We start from the raw sequence: 21,794 nt of genomic DNA, 5'->3' as shown, positions 1-21,794 counted from the left end.
GCACCCCATCTAGTCTAGCTATAACCCTAGTGTCCGTCTGTTTCATGAAATGCCCAAATAGGGACCTGGGTGTCTGTGAGCCTGGGAATGGGTGAACATCTTCAGAAAGGGGAGGAGTACTAATAGGAAATCCACTCCCAAACTCTTTTTCCAAGCTCCTGCCCATTTTGAACTGTGGAGGGCTGTTCCACAGCAGTGTTCTAGAATGTTCTTATTTAATATAAAGTCATCATAGATGAAAGACTAATGGTACAGATGAAAATAAAATCTGGAAACCAAGAGGTAACCAGAGATGCAGGCAGTTTCTTCAAAGGCCCAAATGAAGATAACTGCCACAAAAGATCCCTCTCTCTCTTGCTCTGGGTCTCAGTTATTTCACCATAAAATGACACTATTAGATAGGAAGTGCTAGAGGACCTGCTGTTCTCTGAGCTCGGCCTGTATCATGCCTGGTGTTTGAGGCACCAGGTCGCTCCATAGAGTTCCGGAGTGCTTGGTGCCGGCAGAGCCCAGAGTCGACTGTTAGCTGGGAGAGTCCACTTCACATTCAGTGATTCTGGGGGCTTCCCCAGAGACTCCACAGCAAGTCTGGAGGAGAACAGGAAGGCCAAGGGAGCTCATGAAAAGCTCTTTGATCACTGGAGGGAGGATGAGAAGGAGAGGTGGACCCGGGAGTTATTATGCATTTGCAGCTACAAATTGCTTTTCAGGCTCAGAATTGGCTCTAAGGAGAGACCTATCAGGTACGACTGCTCCCCGCAACCTCCTCCCGAGGGGTCACGTGAGGCTCTCCTAGGAACTCATGGAGAAGGCAGGGGAGGGGATTGCGAGATGCGTGCTGATGGGAGAGCAGGAAGTTAGCCTTAGCTGAACCATTCTGTGTATCCGAGGCTGCAGTGTGGTCTCTGTGCCTCTCTTGAAACAAATGCCCCTTCGGTCTCTGTCTGCTGAATAAAGGTGCCTCCCACTCCTGGACTCCATCAGGAAGGAGTTTCGTCTCTGCTTTTGTAGCAGCTACAGTCATAGGACTGGGTATACCTGGGGATGAGCCTGGGCATCTCTGGGGGCATTGAGTCACGGCTTTCTCCTCACCTGGCTGGACCAGCCCAGGCTCACAGACAGGCTTCCTGCCTCAGTTTCCTGTCGAACACATCATTTCGCAGGGGCAGTTGGAGCTCCGTCCTGACTCTCAGCCCCCTGACTCCTTTATCTACCTCTTAACAGTCCCTTGGGGTCCTGTCCCTGTTGCTGGAACTGTTCTGATGACTAACACATGGACCACAGACATGACACACCACCTGGAGTATCACACCCTCACGGGATCAGACCTGTTAGACTAGATTGTTGAGCCCCTGCAGATATGGTGTATTGGACCACAGGGTGCCAGGCCCCACCGCTACCTAGACTCATCTTCTTACCTGCATAACTTTCAGCCGAGTCCTCCCAATCTGTGCAGGTCAGAGACGTGAGAGCCATTCTGTGCTAGGCACCAGTGCCATAATGCTGAAGAAAACCAGATTCTCAGCCCCAGTGGGTCACAACCTCATGGAGGACCGATGCATTCACTGTTGACCAGAGTGTGACTTGAAGCAAAGTAGAGGAGATGAAAACAAGATTGTTCAGAGAAGGTGGAAAGCAGAAAGTGGTCAGTTCTGGTCAGGGGGGTAGCAAGAGCCCTCCCCCATCTCGGCCATCCTCTCCTACCTGTCTTCCTTCCCCTCACCTTGCTCCAGGTGTGCCACCTTCCAGCTGTTCCCTGAACTCGCCCATCCTTCCTTTCATTCAGGTCTCCACTCAAATGTCAACCTTGTCATGAGAGAAGTCTCCCCTCGCCACCCTGGCTTGCCTCTCCCCCTTCACCCCCATCACCATACACTTCTTATTCTTCTTTAGAGCACTTATCACCACTTGACATAATTTGGGTGTTTATTTGTCTGTTTGCTTATTTTCTGTCTCTTCCAGTTAGAAGGTAGGCTCCATCAGGGTAGGGATTTAACATTGTCCACTGCTGAATCCCCGGTACCTCAAAGGTCATTGGGAATGTAGCGCATGCTAAATTGATGCCTATTAAACGAACGGGTGGATGGTACAGAGGGTTTCCCGCAGATGGTACATCTTGGGCTGACCGTGAGGGATGGGTGGGATCGAGCTGGGTTGGCCTTCCAGGAGGAAGCATTAGTATAGGCAAAAGCAAGAAGGTGACCAAGTGCAGGAGAAATAGAGCCGGTGGGGAATTCGGATGATCAAAAGAGGAAGGGATGAGAGTTAGTAGCTAGAAAGGGGAAAAGTGGATGTTGGTTTGTGTAAGCAAACTCTCACTTCAGCCTGTGACTGTGTTGGATACCCACCCAGCCGCCCCGCATGCTTCCTCTCCATTCAGAGCACTGCATACCCGTAGAATCGCAGCCGAAGTCCACCCCTCTAATGAACTGTCAACCATGTGCTTTGTAATCTCGTAAGTTTCGGGTAGAGTCTTGCCTTTGCTACTTACTAGCTATATGCCCTTGCAGGGTCCCTTCTCAGAGTCCCTGTGTCTTATAACCTGGACCACACGTTGTAAATGTGCTCCCTGGGGTCACCTCCCAGCCTTCAGGTGATATATTTCATCCATTAGACCACGAACTTCTATGGGACATGGCCCCAGACATGGATCTTCCCACGTGACCAACTCCACCACCCTTCACAGGGCCTGGGCCACCCCAGACAGCCAGGGCTCTTGCTAATTAATGGGTTGAAGTTTTCAAGCAACTTTAACCTCTCAGAGAGGATCTTCAGCCCTATTAATCATTAGACGGGGACTTCCAGGTCTCCTGTAAGGCAGCCTCGGACATTGTGCAACATTCATCATAAAAATCCAAATAAGACGGCAAAAGTATGTTTCCATTTGAAAATTCTGATTACCCATTTGCTAATGCAAGCTGGCACAGAGAAGTGGTGACATTTTTATTTATTTGTTTGTGGGTTGTTGTTTGTTCTTGCAATGATGTTTTTATCCTTCTTCCAAGCGCTGATTGGAGCTCGTTCAGCAAGTAGGGGGCGTTTATTTGCTTAGAATCTAATCACATTATCAAACAGTCAGGGGTGGCATCTTGCAGTTTTTCTAGTCTGCTTTCCTTTTCCAAAGCATGAGGGCAGGTGGACGGAAAAGAAATGTTATAAAGCAGCCATTTTGCTCTGAGTTGGTAAATAAGGGGGACCAGAGGATACGAGTGGATCCACTTCTGAAAGTGAAAAAAGCCAAATCATCCCTTTTAGTTACATGCCATGAAAGTATTTCACATTCAGCTCACATACGTCAATGGGGAATATGTATCCAGACGATACCCCGAAAAGGTATTTCTTCCTTCCCATATTTACATGGTAATAAGCAATAATACTTACTGAGCTCTTATGAGGTGCCAGATACTGTTCTAAGCACTTTAGTTGCATTATTTCATTTACTCGTCATGAAAACCTTATTAGGTAGGTAGTTTATTATCCCCATGTAACAAGGAAATGGAAGGATACCGAGTTTAACTTGCCCACTGCCAGTTATTGAGTGGTGGAGCTAGATGTCGAAACCAGGCAGACTGGCTCCAAAGCTGTATTTTTAACTGTATTAGTTATTAATATCAATAGATTAATACACAGGTTAGTTGAAGGATAATGACAGATCATTACATTGATACATGATGATTCTGGTGGAGTCTGATGTTTGTTTCCCAATCCTTTTCCTTCTTCCTGGATGCTCAGCTCAGACTACGTTTCCCAGCATCCCTTGCAGTGAGACAGTTATGTGACCAGGCACACCAGTGGAAAAGGAGTGGAAGTAATGTGTATCCCCTGGTTAATAAGAAGCATCTGTCCTGGACTTTGCCTGTTTCCTCCTCACTGATTGATATAGTGATGACTGGAGATTACCTCGGGAGCCTCAAGTTAAAGGCAGAGGCACAACTCATGCCCAAGGCAGCCTGGTTCTCATGATGATTTTATGGAATGGGGGCTGCCAACCTGCCCCTACACTGTTATGTATGAATCATAAATTTCTTTGCTCTTTAAGTGACTGAATGTTTGAGTCTCTTTGTTATGGCAGCCTAGCCTTTAGTCCAACTAATATAGTGATTTTCTTTCTCTCTCATAGAATCAAAGAATCTTTTCCTTGAAAGGTAGTGGAGACTAACTTTTGAATCTATCACTTGATAGACCATCTCTCTCTCTCTTTTTTTTATGCATTTATTTATTTATTTTTGGCTGTGTTGGGCCTTCGTTGCTGTCCGAGGGCTTTCTCTAGTTGTGGCGAGCGGGGGCTACTCTTTGTTGCGGTGCGCGGTATTCTCATTGCAGTGGCTTTTCTTGTTGTGGAGCAGGGGCTCTAGGCGTGTGAGCTTCAGTAGCTGTGGCACGTGGGCTTCAGTAGTTGTGGCTTGCGGGCTCTAGAATGCAGGCTCAGTAGTTGCGGCGCACATGCTTAGTTGCTCTGTGGCATGTGGGATCTTCCTAGACCAGGGATCTAACCCATGTTCCCTGCATTGGCAGGCAGATTCTTAACCACTGCACCACCAGGGAAGTCCCGATAGACCATCTCTTGAAGACCTTGAGTTGTAGAGGACTTACTTCCTGTTGAGTCACCCCATTCTATCTTTAAAAACTCTACCATTAGAAAGTTGGTAAAATTTAAATTCTAAGGTAAATGTAGCTCAGTATTTCACATGCAGGGTCCCATTCTCCTTATCGCCACATAATGCAATCGTGATTCCCATTCTTACATGCAGAGTCTTCCATTTTCTAAAGATAATGGTCATGTCCCATGAGTGCTCTCCCTAACTGTTCTCCATCCCTTCAACTTCAAATAGCATTGCTTTGAGATCCAGGTACAAACTCCCCTACCATATTCCAGGGTTTCTGTAGTCCTCAAAGCATGGTGACACAAGACAGATGCCAACCTTGGACATATGTTTAGAGAACAACAGGATAGCAGTTCTTATTTTCATGTCTATGCTTGTATTCATTCACCTTTTTTTTGGGGTGGGGGGGTGGGCAAAGCAGAACCAAAACCTTATCCACTGATGAAAGGTTGGGGAAGGGAGAGCTCATGCTCTAAAGACCCCTTCCTATTCATTCATCTTGATACGAAATTCAAGCAACATGTATCCAGCTTTCTCTGTGTTCAGGGATGCTTGGAGTTTGCAGGCGTGGCTTCAGTGTATTCTTAGCGTGGTTGATTTACTCTGAGCCTTCTGTGGGCTGCTCTGTTTTATTGTCCTCATTGTCCTGTGAGGACAAGGGACAGCTGGTCTTTTTGAACACAAGTGCAGAAGCTAACAAATAACCCTGTACAAGTCCATACAATGGCATTTAATTCCCCACACTGTCCAGACAGATTGTTCCCTCGATTCTGTCATCCAGTGCTTCCTCCCAGGAAGATGATGGAAAGGGAGAGGTAGCTTTGACAGAGAACCTCTAAAGAATACTAAGCTTTAGTTTGTCACCCACAAACCACATTATTTATCCTTAACCTAGTATTTAGTTTATGTGCATGAAAAATGGCATATTTAATACCAGAGAAAACGACTTACTTCACCTTGGGAATGTCCTTACTAAGATTATTATTATATGTAGTGATTGGTTAAAAAAAAGGCTATGCCGTATTCAGTATAAAGCCTTTAATTTTCTAACACAGGTTTGAATAATTTTCTGGTATTTGGTGAAGGAAACTGTCCAGTTAATCAAAATTAAAGCATGTTAGAGGGTCTTAATGGAATGAATGGACATGGCATATGACGGTACTAAAAAAAGTCTGCAGAAGAAAGAATTTTTTGAGGTTTCCCATGGAAACATTTACTTATTCGAACCTTCTCTTTTCAAGTTCACTCTTACAATCCATTTCTTTTCAATGCATGTGACCATGTGCATTCACTTCCCCGCTCCATCCACCTTTCTCTCTCTGTCTCTGTCTCTGTCTCTGTCTCTGTCTCTGTCTCTCTCTCTCTCTCACACACACACACACACACACACACACACATGCACACAGCCAGGAAGCTGTGTTTTCCATGGCTATACCTTCCACAAGTTTTTAGCTTTGCTTTTTGCTGTCCTTGCTCTTTATGGTTAGGTATTCCCTGGTGATTCCTGTGCGCGCTACTGTTCGGACCTGGCCCCAGGGAACCTGGCCAAGTCATTCCATGCCTACTCAGTAGAGGGTGGTTTCTGAATTTCTGATGTGCTTAGACATCTTACAGACTGATCACCTTCCCTAGGATTAGTTGGGACTCCAGAAGATTCAGTGGCTCAGTGACAAAGACTGAGAAAGGCTAAAGAAGGCACCAGAGATAGACAGAGGAGAAGCCCTAGTAATTCCCTCATTTCCAGGAAGCCTGAGAAGCTCTTGGTACTCACTGGTGGAACAAGGCAAGACAAGTGCTTTTGATCAGAGGCTACCAGGTGCAGAGGCTACCAGGCACATACATCCTGCAAGGGTGAGTGTCTGAGTCAGCTCAGGCTGCCATAAAAAAATACCACAGACTGGGTGGTTTAAACAACAGATATTTATTTCTTATCTTTCTAGAGTCTGGGAAGTCCAAGATTAAGATGCTGACTGATTTGGTTCCTCCTGATGAGGACCCTTTTCCTGGCTTGCAAACAGCATCTTCTTGCTGTATCCTGTCCTGGCAGAGAGACCATGAGCTCTGGTCTCTCTTCCTCTTCTTATAAAGACACTAATACCATCATGGGAGCCCCACCCCTATGACCTCATCTAAACTTAATTACCTCCCAAAGGCTCCATCTCCTTAATATCATCACATTGGGGTTAGGGCTTCAACACGTGAATTTGTGGGGGACACAAACATTTAGTTCATAATGAGAAAAATAGGCCTGCTCTTTTCATATCCCAACTTAGAATCTCAGCTCTGCCATTTATTGGCAAGAAACATAAATTCTCCAAGCCCCCAAGCCTCAGTTTCTCCCTCTATAAAATGGGCATATGAGCGTTATGTTAGAGCACTAAGTGATATTTGAGCGCTCAGGAGATATCACTTTCTATCTCTTTCCCTTGGAAGAGAAAGCTCTCCAGCATTTGTCTCTGAGGGCTGAGACACTTTATACCAGTTAGGGTTATCAGTAAGGGTAAAATTAAGCTGGAAGAGTTTGGAGGACAAATGTGTGGATAAATAAGTATTGCAATATTCTCCCAGCACAGCTGATTAGAGAAGACAGAGGCCAGTCCTCATGTAAACTCATGGAGTCTCAGTCTCACTGTCCTTCTGAGTCCCAGCAATTATTTCAAAAATGCAAGAAAACAGTGATAGGTCAGTTAAGTGCAAATACCCCTCCACTACCAAAAAGTTGGATGTGAATAAAAACTGGACTCTGAATGCCAAAAATAGTCTATAATGACTTTTTGGTATTCTTAATGAAGATTTGTTCATTTAACACATTTTTGCTTAAAACTTCTCTGTGTGGGATTTTAATGCTGCAGGCTAGAGAATCACCCTGACAATGGTGAATAACCCATGACACCACGTCTTTGCTCACGCTGTTCCCTCTACCTTGAATACGCTTCCTTCTAACCCCCTTGTCTGCCTGGAAAACTGATATTTCAAAACTCTGTTCACACATCATATTCTGCTTGATGCCTTCCCGGATCTTTCTGTGTGTAATATTCTCTCCTCTGTGTTCTCATGGTGTTTCTTCCTGGTTTCATTTTAACACATCATATTAGGTTGCAATGGTTTATTACACAGGACTGTAAGCTCCTCCAAGGCAAGGAGAACACCTTAATATTTGTCGTTGTGAGATCTTGTGTGGATCCCAGTAAATGTAGGTGCTCAATAGATGAATGAATAAAAGAATGAAAAAAAAGAAAAAGGTCTGTCCAGGAGAACTCAGGGTCTAATAGGGAAATAACATTGATTTCATCTAGATCCCACAAAAATAATGAATGGTAGGTTTTATTATGCCCATTTTACAGTTGAGGAAACTAAGTCTCACAGAGGCTAAACTACTTGCTTGAGGTCACATAGTGAACAACCAACAGACTGGAGATTGAAACTGAAGCCAGTGTTATTCCTACTGCTTCACAAACACAGTTAACTGTGAATAGTGGTCTAAGAATTCCTATAGCTTCAGGTGGAATCCACATCCTGCAGGATTGAGGGTGTTGTAGAAGATTGTACGTTCTTCCAGGTCTGCGATAGATGCAAGAGGCTCAGAATGGAAATTGGGGAGGTAATGGCCTCTCACTGACCAGATATTAAAGTGAGACTCTGATGGGACTTGGAATTACCTGGTTGAAGTCAGACCATCAACCTCTGGGTGGCACTTCTGCCAAATTCATTTTCTTCCTCACCCGAGGGGAACAGCCTGGGAGGGAATGTGAGACCATATTAAATCCAGAATATCCATTTGATAGAGTGGAAATGCCCTGATGTTTGATCCTATTTACTTGGGTAAGACTTTATAACCAGGCATCTCGAGTTTTAAATTACGTGTCAGAGGTAATTTTGCTCTCTGGGTGTGAGATGAGAAGTTGTCCTTTCAGGGAAGCCAATATGAGCTTAGTGTTGGGTATCTCCCTGTCTCAAGGAAGGGGAAGCTTCTTGGTTTCATTCTGCAAACCTACACTGACCCTGTGCTGGACCCTGTGCAGGCATGGATGACATGGTTCCTGTTTTTAAAACGCTCAAAACACAACAATGTTAATAACCACTATTAGTCTACTCATTCCTTTAACAAATATTTGTTGGTGTACCTACAGTGTGCAAAATACTGTGTCAGGCATGTGGAATCTATCAGTGAACAGGATAGACAAAACCTTGTTCTGCTGGAGTTTATATTCTAGCAGGGGAATAGTAAATAACAAACACAACAAATGAGTAAATTATGTAATATGTTAGAATGTGATACATGCTAAAGAAAATGGAAAAAAATAAAGAACAGCATTAAAGGGATTGAGAGGGCTAAGGATGAGAGAGAGGGTTGCAATTGCAAATAGGATAGTGGATTAGATATTTTTTAGGAAGTAGTGTGGGATGGAAAACATGAAGGAGAGAAAGAAGCATGTAACTATCTGGGGAAAGCATGTGTGAGGATTAATTAATTCCAGTGAGCCGCTCAGAAAATTGTCTGATGCACATAATAAGCACTTGATTAACATTTGTAATTATTATGATGTAAAAATATTAGCTCTTCAGAGTGTCTTCAAGATGGTAGAGGAGTAAGATGTGGAAATCACCTTCCTCCCCACAAATACATCAAAACTATATCTACATGTGGAACAACTCCTACAGAACACCTACTGAACGCTGGCAGAAGACCTCAGACTTCCCAAAAGCTTTGCTTTGCCATTTGTCCTAGGGTTCTGACTGTCCTTTTTTTTCTTTCTTTTTTTTCTAAGTATAGTTTTTAGTGCTTGTTATCATTGGTGGATTTGTTTCTTGGTTTGGTTGCTCTATTCTTTCTTTCTCTCTTTTTAATAATTATTTTTCTATTTTAATAACTTCTTTTGTTTTCCTTGCTTCTTTCTTTCTTCCTTCCTGAGCCTCTGAGGTGGGAGAGCCAAGTTCAGGACATTGGTCCCACAGAGACCTCCCATCCCCATGTAATATCAAATGGTGAAAGCTTTCCCAGAGATCTCCATCTCAATGCTAAGACCCAGCTCCACTCAACGACCAGCAAGCTACAGTACTGGACACCCTAAGCCAAACAACTAGCAAGACAGGAACATAACCCCACCCATTAGCAGAGAGTTTGCCTAAAATCATACTAAGTTCACAGACACCCCAAAACACACCACCAGATGTGGTCTTGCCCACCAGAAAGACAAGATCCAGCCTCATCCACAAGAACACAAGCACCAGTCTGCTCCACCAGGAAGCCTACACAACCCAGTGAACCAACCTTACCAATGGGAGCAAACACCAAAAACAATGGGAATTACAAACCTGCAGCTTGGGAAATGGAGATCCCAAACACAGTAAGTTAAGCAAAATGAGAAGACAGAGAAATACACAGCAGATGAAGGAGCAAGATAAAAACCCACCAGACCAAACAATTGAAGAGGAAATAGGCAGTCTACCTGAAAAAGAATTCAGAGTAATGACAGTAAAGGTGATCCAAAATCTTGGAAATAGAATGGAGAAAATACAAGAAGCATTTAACAAGGACCTAGAAGAACTAAAGAGCAAACAAAAAATGATGAACAAAGCAATAAATGAAATTAAAAATTCTCTAGAAGGAATCAATAGCAAAATAACTGAGGCGGAAGAATGGATAAGTGACCTGGAAGATAAAATAGTGGAAATAACTACCACAGAGCAGAATAAAGAAAAAAGAATGAAAAGACCTGAGGAGGATCTCAGAGACATCGGGTACAACATTAAATGTACCAACATTAGAATTAGAGGGGTCCCAGAAGAAGAAGAGAAAAAAGAAGGACTGAGAAAATATTTGAAGAGATTATAGTTGAAAACTTCCATAATATGGGTAAGGAAATAGTCGATCAAGCCAAGGAAGCAGAGAGAGTTCCATACAGGATAAATGCAAGGAGAAGCATGTCAAGACACATATTAATCATACTATCAAAAATTAAATACAAAGAAAAAATATTAAAAGCAGCAAGGGAAAAGCAATTAACATACAAGGGAATCCCCATAAGGTTAACAGTTGATCTTTCAGCAGAAACTCTGCAAGCCAGAAGGGAGTGGCAAGACATATTTAAAGTGATGAAAGGGAAAAATCTACAACCAAGGTTACCAGAAAGGATCTCATTCAGATTCGACAGAGAATTAAACCTCTACAGACAAGCAAAAGCTAAGAGAATTCAGCACCACCAAACCAGCTCTACAAAAAATGCTAAAGGAACTTCTCTAGGCAGGAAACAAAGGAAAAGACTTAAAATAACAAACCCAAAACAATTGAGAAAATAGTAATAGGAACATGTATATCGATAACTACCATAAATGTAAATGGGTTAAATGCTGCAACCAAAAGACATAGAGTGGCTGAATGGTTACAAAAACAAGATTCGTACATATGCTGTCTACAAGAGACCGACTTCAGACCTAGGGACACATACAGACTGAAAGTGAGGGGATGGAAGAAGATATTCCATGCAAATGGAAATCAAAAGAAACCTGGAGTAGCAATTCTCATATCAGACAAATAGACTTTAAAATAAAGAATGTTACAAGAGGCAAAGAGGGACACTACATAATGATCAAGGGATCAGTCCAAGAAAAAGATATAATAATTGTAAATATTTATGCACCTAACATAGGAGCACCTCACGCATAAGGCTAATGCTAACAGCCATAAAAGGGGAAATCAACAGGAACACAATAATAGTAGGGGACTTTAACACCCAACTTTCACCAATGGATAGATCATCCAAAATAAAAATAAATAAGAAAACAAAGCTTTAAATGATAAATTAAGCAATATGGACTTAATTGATATTTATAGGACGTTCCATCCAAAAACAGCAGATTACACTTTCTTCTCAAGTGCTCATGGAACATTCTCCAGGATAGATCATATCCTGGGTCACAAATCAAGCCTTGGTAAATTTAAGAAAATTGAAATCATATCAAGTATCTTTTCTGATCATGACACTATGAGTCTAGATATCAATTACAGGAAAATATCTGTGAACAATACAAACACATGGAGGCTAAACAATTCACTACTAAATAACCAAGAGATCGCTGAAGAAATCAAAGAGGAAATAAAAAAATACTTAGAAACAAATGACAATGAAAACACAATGACCCAAAACTCATGGAATGCAGCAAAAGCAGTTCTAAGAGGGAAGTTTATAGCAATACAAACCTACCTCAAGAAACAAGCAAAATCTCAAATAAAAAATTTAACCTTACACCTAAAGCAATTAGAGAAAGAAGAACAAAAAAATCCCAAAGTTAGTTGAAGGAAAGAAATCATAAAGATCAGATCAGAAATAACTGAAAAATAAATGAAGGAAATGATAGCAAAGATCAATGAAACTAAAAGCTGGTTCTTTGAGAAGATAAACAAAATTGATAAACCATTAGCCAGACTCATCAAGAAAAAAAGGGAGAAGATTCAAATCAATAGAATTAAAGATGAAAAAGGATAAGTAACAACTGACACTGCAGAAATACAAAGGATCATGAGACATTACTACAAGCAACTATATGCCAATAAAATGGACAACCTCAAGAAATGGACAAACTGTTAGAAAAGCACAACCTTCCGAGACTGAACCAGGAAGAAATAGAAAATATAAACAGAGCAATCACAGGTACTGAAATTGAGGCTGTGATTAAAAATCTTCCAACAAACAAAAGCCAGCACCAGATGGCTTCACAGGCGAATTCTATCAAACATTTAGAGAAGAGCTTACACCTATCCTTCTCAAACTCTTCCAAAATATAGCACAGGGAGGAACACTCCCAAACTCATTCTATGAGGCCACCATCACCCTGATACCAAAACCAGACAAAGATGCCACAAAAAAAGAAAACTACAGGCCAATATCACTGATGAACATAGATGTAAAAGTCCTTAACAAAATACTAGTAAACAGAATCCAACAGCACATTAAAAGGATCATATACCATGATCAAGGGGGATTTATCCCAGGAATGCAAGGATTCTTCAATATACACAAATCAATCAGTGTGATACACCATACTAACAAACTGAAGGAGAAAAACCATATGATCATCTCAATAGATCCAGAAAAAGCTTTGACAAAATTCAATATTATTTATGATAAAAACCCTCCAGAAAGTAGGCATAGAGGGAACTTACCTCAACATAATAAAGGCCATATATGACAAACTCTCAGCCAATATCATTCTCAATGCTGAAAAACTGAAACCATTTCCACTAAGATCAGGAACAAGACAAGGTTGTCCACACTCAGCACTGTTATTCAACATAGTTTTGGAAGTTTTAGCCACATCAATCAGAGAAGTAAAAGAATTAAAAGGAATCCAAATTGGAAAAGAAGTAAAACAGTCACTGTTTGCAGATGACATGATACTATACATAGAGAATCCTAAAGATGCTACCAGAAAACTACTAGAGCTAATGAATGAATTTGGTAAAGTAGCAGGATACAAAATTAATGCACAGAAATCTCTGGCATTCCTATACACTAATGATGAAAAATCTGAAAGAGAAATTAAGGAAACACTCCCATTTACCATTGCAACAAAAAGAATAAAATACCTGGGAATAAACCTACCTAAGGAGACAAGAGACCTGTATGCAAAAAACTATAAGAAACTGATGAAAGAAATTAAAGGTGATACAAAGAGATGGAGAAATATACCATGTTCTTGGATTGGAAGAATCAATATTGGGAAAATGACTATACTACCCAAAGCAATCTACAGATTCAATGCAATCCCTATCAAACTACGAAGGGCATTTTTCACAGAACTAGAACAAAAAAATTCACAATTTGTATGGAAACACAAAAGACCCTGAATAGCCAAAGCAACCCTGAGAAGGAAAAACGGAGCTGGAGGAATCAGGTTCCCTGACTTCAGACTATACTACAAAACTACAGTAATCAAGACAGTATGGTACTGGCACAAAAACAGAAATACAGATCAGTGGAATAGGATAGAAAGCTGAGAGATAAACCCACACACATATGGTCACCTTATCTTTGGTAAAGGAGGCAAGAATATACAATGGAGAAAAGACAGCATCTTCAATAAGTGGTGCCGGGTAAACTGGACAGCTACATGTAAAAGAATGAAATTAGAACACTCCCTAACACCATACACAAAAATAAACTCAAAATGTATTAAAGACCTAAATGTAAGGCCAGACACTATAAAACTCTTAGAGGAAAACATAGGCAGAGCACTCCATGACATAAACCACAACAAGATCCTTTTTGACACACCTCCTAGAGAAATGGAAATAAAAACAAAAATAAACAAATGGGACTTAATGAAAATTAAAAGCTTTTGCATAGCAAAGGAAACCATAAAACCATAAACAAGATGGAAAGGCAACCCTCGGAATGGGAGAAAATATTTGTAAAGGAACAACTGACAAAGGATTAATCTCCAAATTATACAAGCAGCTCATGTAGCTCAATATTAAAAAAACAAACAACCCAATCCAAAAATGGGCAGAAGACCTAAATAGACGTTTCTCCAAAGAAGATATACAGATTGCCAACAAGCACATGAAAGGATGCTCAACACCACCAATCATTAGAGAAATGCAAATCAAAACTACAATGAAGGGCTTCCCTGGTGGCACAGTGGTTGAGAGTCCGCCTGCCGATGCAGGGGACACGAGTTCATGCCCCGGTCTGGGAAGATCCCACATGCCGTGGAGTGGCTAGACCCGTGAGCCATGGCCACTGAGCCTGTGCGTCCGGAGCCTGTGCTCCGCAATGGGAGAGGGCACAACAGTGAGAGGCCCGAGTACCACAAAGAAAACAAAACAAAACAAAAAAAACTACAATGAGGTATCACCTCACACCGGTCAGAATGGCCACCATCAAAAAAATCTACAAACAATATACTCTGGAGAGGGTGTGGAGAAAAGGGAACCCTTTTGCACTGTTGGTGGGAATGTAAATTGACACAGCCACTATGGAGAACAGTATGGAGTTTCCTTAAAAAACTAAAAATAGAACTACCATATGACCCAGCAATCCCACTACTGGGCATATACCCTGAGAAAACCATAATTTAAAAAGAGTCATGTACCAAAATCTTCATTGCAGCTCTATTTACAATAGCCAGGACATGGAAGCGACTTAAGTGTCCATCAACAGATGAATGGATAAAGAAGATGTGGCAAATATATACAATGGAATATTACTCAGTCATAAAAAGAAATGAAATTGAGTTATTTGTAATGAGGTGGATGGACCTAGAGACTGTTATACAGAGTGAAGTAAGTCAGAAAGAGAAAAACAAATACCTTATGCTAACACATATATATGGAATCTAAAAAAAAAAAAAATGGTTCTGAAGAACCTAGGGACAGGACAGGAATAAAGACTCAGACATAGAGAATGGACTTGAGGATACGGGGAGGGGGAAGGGTAAGCTGTGACAAAGTGAGAGAGTGGCATGGACATGTATACACTACCAAATGTAAAATAGATAGCTAGTGGGAAGCAGCCGCATAACACAGGGAGATCAGGTTGTTGCTTTATGTCCACCTAGAGGGGTGGGATAGGGAGGGTGTGTGGGAGAGGCGAGAGGGAGGAGATATGGGAATGTATGTATATGTATAGCTGATTCACTTTGTTATACAGCAGAAACTAACACACCATTGTAAAGCAATTATACTCCAATAAAGATGTTTTAAAAAATATTACCTCTTAAGGCCCTGTTTTATTGTGGTACAGCTTGGACTATTTCCACCCATCTTCTGAGATGAATTCTGTCCCCTAACGACCAGATCTTCTCTCTTCTCTCTGTGGCTTCATAAGCTCTCTTCTGCAGCAACACCCCTTGGGCAGTTCTTGTGGAAGATTGATTATAGAAATGTCCCCAATTCTCCCCTTCTCTCTGCATCTGTGCTGTTTGCCTTTGAACTTCTCCTGTCAAGAGTTAGAATCTATTTTCCCATCTGGTGAATCTGACATGGCCTTGCAACTAGTCCTTTTGTGCTTCCCTTCTTTCTTGGAACTTTGCCATCACCATACGATCCAGCCCAGTCTGAATGATGCGAGATGTATGGGATGATGGAGTTCAGGACTTGCTACCCCAAAATATGACACTTTGGTATATTGAATATTTTAAGCTGATGGAGTTTGAGAAAAATAGCAGAAGTAAGAAGGTCACTCTGATCTTCTCCCTGCCTTCTCCAGTGAAGCAATTCATAAAAGCCTCATGTGAGAGGTGCCCTCCTTATATCCAGAGGAGAGGAGCATCCTTATCTCTGAAGACAAAGGGATGCTGAGAAGCATCTGAACAAACAGGTCTTACTAAGTTTCCCTCAATTTTAAATTCTCTTTTTATTTTTAAAACTAAATTATTTATTTTATTTATTTATTTTTGGCTGTGTTGGGTCTTTGTTGCTGCGTGCAGGCTTTCTCTAGTTGCAGCAAGTCGGGGATACTCTTCGTTGCAGTGCACGGCCTTCTCATTGTGGCGGCTTCTCTTGTTGTGGAGCACGGGCTCTAGGCACGTCGGCTTCAGTAGTTGTGGCACGCAGAGTCAGTAGTTGTGGTGCACGGGCTTAGTTGCTCCGCAGCATGTGGGATCTTCCTGGACCAGGGCTCGAACCCGTGTCCCCTGCATTGGCAGGCGGATTCTTGAGCACTGTGCCACCAAGGAAGCCCAGTTTCCCTCAGTTTACTGCGCTTACTTCATACTCTTCGCCCTATCATATTTTTCTATGACAATCTACTCTTTATCAAACCTAGCATAAAAATATTCAGGTTTAACTGCTTCTTTGGCTTTTCATTTCCTTATGAAGATTCCTATGTCAAGTAAAACTTCTATTAAATAAATGTATATGCTTTTCTCCTTTTAATCTATCTTTGTCAGTTTAATTTTTAGACCCCATCAGGGACCCTAAAAGCATCAAGGAAAACTTTTGCCTTCCCTCCACCTCCATGTCCGTTGCTTCAGCTGATAGCCAACCAACTGCAGGACAGGGGAGTGAATTAGATCAGCCATCCCCCAAATGACCCAGCAGCTGACCACAGACACAGCAGCGAGATCAGCTGAGATTACCCAAGCCTGGCCCACAGACTTGGGAGAGAAGATCAAATGCTTCCTACTGTATGCCTGTGAGGTTTGGGGACTGTTTGTTACGCTGCATTACTGTGGCAGTAGATAACTGATACAGGTCTGGATGATTGGTGACCATATCTAGCCATGTCCCTATTGCAGACAGAATTCAGTCTACCCCATGTCATTACTATCATCCTTCCCCCCTGTCCTGTTATCCACCCAGCTCTGAATTTATAAGTCCCCCCCAACACACCTCTTTTGCCCCTAAGGCCAAAGTGATTTTCTGCTCCCCACAGTTCTTTCCCTGCCACCTCCTGGATGAGACTGCAGGGGCCAGACTTGGTCTGGAGGAACACAGCACTGGCCCTGAGGCTGTCTTTCTGCTGGTCTCCCTTTCAAAAGACATTTGATTCTGGCACCGCCACACACAGTTCTGGGCTTACTGATATCTCAGTGCTCCCACTAGAAAAGCCCTGGTTTTTCCAAGGGTATATAACTTAGCTATTATGACTTACTCTAGGGTAGAACTGGGCAAACAAGTCCTACTGCCTGAAGGCGATTTTGATTTTTAAATTATGAAATAAATCATCCTGAGCTTGTATGTTTTCTTGGGGTTGTTTTGTTTTTCTCTTTTGCTCCAAAACTTCCACAGTAGCTTTCTGGTTTGAAATTATTTATCACTTGACTCTCTTCTCATCCAATTTACCACTTGGTTCTCTTCTCATCCAAACTGTTTTTGTTTTGTAAAATGACAAATCACCCCTGTACACTCCAGGCCAGAACCTTGTGCCAAGTGGCACCTGTGGGCACGGAAAGGATTGAAGATAAGACAACGGACGTTAGCTTCAGTTCAGCAGTGGGGCTAAGGGTCCCAGGGGTAGAAGAAAAAAAGAAAGAATTCCCAAACCACGTTAGTATGGGGATAGGGTTTGAATACACATTTGCTTGACACTGACATGCCTGCTTTGGTGGCTCTGCTTTTCTTATTATGTACTTGTCTTGGTTTCCTCATTTAAAAAAACCCTCAGAGGGCTGTTGTGAACACCAAATGTCTTAACCAGAGGTCAGACACCTCCCAGAAATGATGGAGCTATGGTTCAGGGCTCTCAAATCCACAAGTGTTCCAGAATTGTCTGTAGAATAGATGGATACGGTGTCTCACAAATTCACATGTTCATCTTTGTATTAAATGTAGAAAGAGTCACCACCACACATGTGAAGTTCTATTTTGATTAAGAAAGCAGAAATTCATTCAATGGCATCTCTAACTTCATCATAGATTTTAGCCATTAGGCACATTTTCCATTAGTGAGTATTAATACATGACTTCTTCCAGAAGGGAGGAAGTTGGCTCCATTTTACTTTGTTATATACAAGTCTTAGCACTTGAAACTTATAGGAAACAAGTTCAGATATACAAGGAGAAAGGGAACCTGCGTGATTGGGCGTGAGGAATGGTGGGAGGATGAAGCATATTCCTCCTGGGGGTGTTGACCAGACTTACGGATGAACTAAGATAGCTGCTAAGGTTTCAAGTCTGGGAAAGCAACAACAAAACGTCAGTGGCAGGTTCCTGGCTGGCTCAGAGCCATGACCACCATATGTGCACTAGTGACTTCCAAATCTGTACCGCCAGGCTGGACCCTTCTTGCATTTTAGACCCAACTGGCTGCTAGAAGCCTCTGCTTGAAGCATCTGCTTGGTATCTTGTGGGCAACTCAAACTCAACATGTCCAAAGCTGCATTTATCTTATCATCTTGCTTCCATGACAAATTGGATTCTTTTCCATTATTCCTGTAAGTAGTGGACCCAGCTATCTGGCTGCCTGTACCAGAAAGCAGGGCATCGTCCTTGGCCAGTCCTCCTCTCTCAGCCCTAACTACCCCTAACTCAAATCTTATCACCAAATCTTATCATTGCCACCCTCTATATCTCATCAAATCATCCCTTTCTTCCAACCTGGCTGCCATGATCAAGTCTAGGCCACCATTTAGAATATTGTGACAGGTCTCTAACTGGCTTCCTGCCTTTGTACTTGATTTATCCAATCCATTCTCTTCTCTGAAGAACTGGAGTGATCTTTGGAAAATTCAGTTCTGATCATTGCTATCCTGCTTAAATCCCTGCAGTTACTCTCCATTGCCTTCAGGGTAAAGCTCTAACCTCTGGACAAAGGTACATTCTTTCATCTGCTCTTCCACTTGCACTACATTTGGGTAACTTTTACTTATCTTTTCTCCTCAGGCATACATAATTTTTCTTCAGAAAGCATTCCTTATTCCCTGTCCAAAATCTGGACTAAAATCCCCTCTCTATGCTCTCAAAGTGTTCTGTTCTCCTCCTCGAGAGCATTTATCCCATTACATTGTAATTTCTGTTTATTTGTCCACCTCTTCGCTCAACTGTAAGTGACATGAAGGCAGGGAATCAAAGTCTGTTTCCTCCTGTCTTCCCAGTGCCTAGAACAGTTCCTGGGACATGGAGGTCCTAAGAAAAATCACTGACTGGGGATGAATGAATAGTTGGATGGAACGAGCTATATATGGATGGATGAATGATGAATGCGGGGGTAATACTCAAAACAAACCTATAAGATGTGGGCACTTACGAATCAGAATGGATGCTAACTATGAAAACAATACAACCTAAATCATGTGTATTTACTGAATGTCAACCCAAGATGATTGGATGAATGTAGCAGAGCCCTGAGGGAAAATTGAAAATATTGAGAAATGAGGTCAGAGGGATAAATGTCCTTTGGGGTCCTTCAGAGACTTGGAAAAGACGTCTTGATGTATACATCTTAGCTATGATATTCGACTAAGAATTCTTATCCTGGGGTCTATGAATAGTGTTTAGGGTGTCCACAAGCCCAATGCAATTTCAGGTAGCTTTTCCAATAAGCTTGTGTATTTTTATGGCATGTGGTTCCATAGCTTTCATTAGGTTTCCAGAGGGTTCTATGACCTAGAAAAAGGTTAAGACCACTGCTTTAAAGACACCAGACCATCAAAAGCTAACAGTGCCCTGTCTTTGATGCATTGCCCACCATGGTGGCTTTGAAGCTGAAAAGGCCATTCTCAAAGGTTTTCATGTTAAAGCAGGGGGCCCAAGCGTTTTCTGACGACGAGCTTTTTTAACTTCTCTGAAGCCTTCTGAAAATGGGCCTAGCAGGTGTAGTAGTGAGGTGGTGGCTGGTTCTAAGAGTGCAAGTCGGCAAGGGATGGTGTGGGCAAGTGCAATGGCACCAGTGGCCATGGTCTATTCCCTACTGGGGATACCAGTGGGCTCCAGAGGAGGGGGAAGAATGTAATTGTTGCATTCGGCTGGGAGATCAGTTCTGTTAAACCTTGAATTCATCTGGAGATTCTACACACAGCTTTAGGAAAGATCTTCCAGGGAGCCCCAGGTCTAGTCTAAAGCAAACACAAAAATGTGGCAGATGTTGAAAACTGGATTCTGTTAAGCCAGTTGACAAGGGCCCTCACAGAATAGCACTGATGGTTGGATGGGCTTGTTAGAGGCAAGTGGGTAGTTTGGGGAGGAAAAGGTGCCATTTCTGCTACTGACATTGTAGGTTGCAAACTCTGCTATAATATTTATCCTCAGCCTTCTTCTAGAAGGGTGTGATATGACTGATAGATAGATAGATAGATAGGTATCTAGGTAGATAGATTTTGGACCAGAGCTAGGCATATATTCATATATGTGTTTTTTCAAAGAATTACAAAACTAATTATTGTGTTTTATAAATACACTCATTTGTATACAATTTTAAATGAAATCTTACTTGCATAGTTCAACTATGACATCGGGGTCCTTGAAATATCCAGTCTGGAAAGGCCAAATCAGCCCTGAACAGAATAAGGTTCAGCCTTCCTTAACTCCAAGGCAGATGCCTGAGCTTCTCCAGACACTGTTGTATGCCATTCACATGCTTTCTAGGATGATTCATTCAATCATTGATATACATGCTAACACACATACACGGGAAATTATTTCCTGTTAATTTTTCTTTGGAACAATAACCCTTTGCCTGTGAGGACCCAAGATGGAAGTTTCCAAGCAAATCAAGTTCTGCTCCTTTAAGAAATGATATTAGGCTCCTGTCTGGCTAGCTGGAGAGAGGGGAGGCACAGGCTGTGCTACTGGGATGTGTCGTCTGCGACTACAATGTGTGGCAGCCAAGGTCCCTTCTGAAATCAGGGGGCCACAGACTTCAATTAAACTTTCTTGACGGAACCTGGCTCTGGCTAATGAAGCAATGAACTCTCTGGCATGAGCAGCCTTTCCCAGTGTGGTCAGGTGATCAAGCATCCCATAGAGCTCAGATTTGCCACCCTCCCTCCATTTCACAATGAATCAACATTGTGAAAATGACTATACTACCCAAAGCAATCTACAGATTCAATGCAATCCCTACCAAACGAACAATGGCATTTTTCACAGAACTAGAACAAAAAATTTCACAATTTGTATGGAAACACAAAAAAGCCCGAATAGCCAAAGCAATTTGAGAAAGAAAAATGGAGCTGGAGGAATCAGGCTCCCTGACTTCAAACTATACTACAAAGCTACAGTAATCAAAACAGTATGTTATTGGCACAAAAACAGAAATATAGATCAATGGAACAGGATAGAAAGCCCAGAGATAAACCCACGCACATATGGTCACCTTATTTTTGATAATGGAGGCAAGAATATACAATGGAGAAAAGACAGCCTCTTCAATAAGTGGTGCTGGGAAAACTGGACAGCTACATGTAAAAGAATGAAATTAGAACACTCCCTAACACCATATACAAAAATAAACTCAAAATGGATTAAAGGCCTAAATGTAAGACCGGACACTATAAAACTCTTGGAGGAAAACGTAGGCAGAACACTCTATGATGTACATCACAGCAAGATCCTTTTTGACCCACCTCCTAGAGAAATGGAAATAAAAACAAAAATAACCAAATGGGACCTATTGAAACTTTAGAGCTTTTGCACAGCAAAGGAAACCATAAACAAGACAAAAAGGCAACCCTCAGAATGGGAGAAAATATTTGCAAATGAAGCAACTGACAAAGGATAAATCTCCAAAATATACAAGCAGCTCATGC

Source organism: Grampus griseus (assembly GCF_964374135.1).
Source record: "Grampus griseus genome assembly, chromosome: 11".
Classification (NCBI taxonomy): Eukaryota; Metazoa; Chordata; class Mammalia; order Artiodactyla; family Delphinidae; genus Grampus; species Grampus griseus.
The sequence above is the reverse complement of the archived record's forward strand: the minus strand, read 5'-3'. Positions refer to the sequence as shown.